Genomic DNA, 3,145 nt, shown 5'->3' on the forward strand with positions numbered 1-3,145 from the left:
CTGGACACCCTACTGACTGGGGGGTGGGGGGGTGAGAGGCTGGTGTGTGTGAAAGAGCACGAAGGGAGAGTGAGGGAGGGGCCTCCCTGGGAAGAGAACGGAGTAGCTGGTGTAGCTGGCAGGGAAAGGTCAAGGGGAGCAGGTTTGCTCTCAGGGCAAACCAGGATAGGGGTGGGGCGTCGGGAAAATGGGAGAGTCCCTGTCTTTTTAGTTGTCACTATGGTTTCCTTTTTACAGGTCTGGGAACAGTAAGTGGCTGCCACTGTGTCCCAGGAAGGGCAGGTCACAGACAGAGGTGTTGGGACAAGGAGAGGATACTCAAGTTTCTGGGGTAGCACACCCACTTCTCAAAGGAACAGCAACTTGTCCTGAACGGAAACCAGTCACTTTGGCAACCCAGGGCATCTTTAGACCTTTCCCTGTCCCTTTCTGGGAGTGTTATTATTATTATTATTATTATTATTATTATTATTATTTTAAAGATTTATTTATTTATTATATATAAGTACACTGTAGCTGTCTTCAGATACACCAGAAGAGGGCATCGGATCTCTTTACAGATGGTTGTGAGCCACCATGTGGTTGCTGGGAATTGAACTCATGACCTCTGGAAGAGCAGTCGGGTGCTCTTAACCGCTGAGCCATCTCTCCAGCCCTATTATTTTTTTTTTAATTGTGTCTTTGGATTTTTTTTTTTTTTTCAGAGCTGGGGACCGAACCCAGGGCCTTGCGCTTGCTAGGCAAGTGCTCTACCACTGAGCTAAATCCCCAACCGGGAGAGTGTTATTTTTAAGAAGTGTTTTGAGACAGGGTCTCACCATGTGCATAGTCCTGGCTGGCCTGGAACCTGTGGGAATCCTTCTGCAGCTGCCCCTCGGTGCTGAGGTTATAGGCACGTGACTGCACGCCTGGCTTCTTCCTGGGGATAGGACAGGATGTTGGGCCCTCCCCCTGGTAGATGGAGCCCAGGTCTCCTGTGTTCCACCCCGACACTCTACCACCATGAGTCTGGCCAAAGCCTGCTGGGCTGCTTTTAGTACTGGGTAGGGGGAGGCTTGACCTTTCTTCAGAGAGGGGTGTAAAATACCGTCATTACCAATAACACAGGGACACTGTATTTCATCCACCTCTATCTCCCTTCCCCACAAAGGATGCTGGGATCCAGTCAAGATGTTAGTCAAGACATAAAATCTAAGTCATCTGTAAAAAAGGACAACCATGGGGCTGGAGAGATGGATCAGTGGTTAAGAGCACTGACTGCTCTCCCAGAGGTCCTGAGTTCAAATCCCAGCAACCACATGGTGGCTCACAACCATCTGTCATGGGATCCGATGCCCTCTTCTGGTGTGTCTGCAGACAGCGACAGTGTACTCACATACATTAAAAAACAACAACAACAACAACAACAACAAAAAAAAAACCCAAGGTCTCATTCTGTAGCCTAGGCTGGTCTGGAACTCACCATGTAGTGGAGGGTAGCCTCAAACTCACAAGTCTTCCTGTCCCAGTCTCCGAAGTGCTGGGGTTGCAGTATGCCTTGTAATGCCCAGGCCTCACTCTCCTTCCTGAGGACCCAGCACTGCTTTGGAGTCCGTCATACTTGGAGCTCCGCTAGTGGCCTTGGGTATGGCCCAGGGTGGTGGAGTTGTCTGCAGGAGCAGATCCCTCAGCCTTGAGAAATCCTGGAACCCACAGTACTGAACTGCCTGCTAGGAACACTGGCAGTGTCCCCACCCCCACCAGGCTGGCCTTGAACTTGCTAAGTTGGTGAGGATGACCTTGAACTCCTGATCCTCCTGCTCCATCTCCTAATTACTAGGATCACTACTGTGCACCGATGTCCCCTTGGTTTACGCTGCATTGAAAATCAAACCCTGAGCTTCGTGCACCTTGGACCAGTCCCTGGTTCACAGACACACACATTATATATATGTATGTATTTCCTTATATTGTGATTTTAGTCAGTTAATTCGGTTTTACAGATGGCTCTAAGCTTTGAGAATATCGGATGTTTGAGGTGTTTTGTGGGGTGTTCAGTATCAAACCTAGGGCTTCATATGTGATAAGCGTGCGCCCCTCTCCAGGGCTCACTGCACCCCACCACACCCATCATCATTCTTTTTTTTTTTTTTTTTTTACCCATCATCATTCTTAAATGCTTGCCCAGGGCTCTACCATATGAGCCATAGGTCGCTTCAACTAGTTTCCTATTGAGATTTGTCAAAGAGGGAGCCGATTTTTAACAGGACAAACTGTTTTGCAGTAAATGTTCAGACCTGTGGTTGCTTGTTTTCTTAGGCTGACTGGGAGTAAAACTCAGAAGCTTACAGATGACCACGGAATGAAACCTTGCTCATTAGACCATGGCTCATTAGACCATCCTTCATCCAGCCACGGTGCAGGACTTTCAATCCCAGTGAGTAAAGTCTGCTGATGCCTTACTGTCCCAGTTCTTGTTCTCCATTGACTTCTTGCTACAATGTCTCACTGTTGCTTCAAAGTTGCAGTTGTGCTGGGTCTTAAAATGAGTTTGGGAGGTTGAGGCAGGAGGATTGGAGTCTAGGGACTCCATGTCAGAACAGGTTTTTTTTTCCCCCCAATCAAACCACACACAACCCCACCGCATTTTGTTAGTAAGGGTTAACATTGTTTCACATGTGTGATGGCGGTCTTCATGTCTCTTTTGTGCATTTCCTGGCCTTGCCTTCAGCCCATTGTCCTGGAGATGTGTCATTTTCCCATAGCCATCCCTAGTCGAGGAGGCAGCTGAGCTCTGGGAATAGCCAGTGTGAGAAGTCCCTGTTTTCCCATGCCTGGTTTGCTGATCTGGGGCACCTGGTGTTGGCAGGGCAGCAAAGCGAAACCCGGAAGAGACACCTGGTTTCTGGAGGAACCGCGAAGGCTCAGTGGGAAGAGAACTGGTCGCTGCCAGCTTCACATCACTTAGAAGGAAGGCTGGGGCAGCAGGCTGGAGCTTATGAGAAAGGAGAAATGATCAGGCAGACAGGGAAGTGGTGAGGCAGAAGGGGAAGCAGAGGTGGTTGGGTGAAGGGCTGTGTGGGGCTGCTCAGGGCACTGCTTGCTTTGTGCCGAGGCAAGGCACCTGCTCAGGCTGCCTGTGGGGCTCCTGGGTCCACTGTAACCC

The sequence above is a fragment of the Rattus norvegicus genome, chromosome 20 (genome assembly GCF_036323735.1).
Source record: "Rattus norvegicus strain BN/NHsdMcwi chromosome 20, GRCr8, whole genome shotgun sequence".
Classification (NCBI taxonomy): domain Eukaryota; kingdom Metazoa; phylum Chordata; class Mammalia; order Rodentia; family Muridae; genus Rattus; species Rattus norvegicus.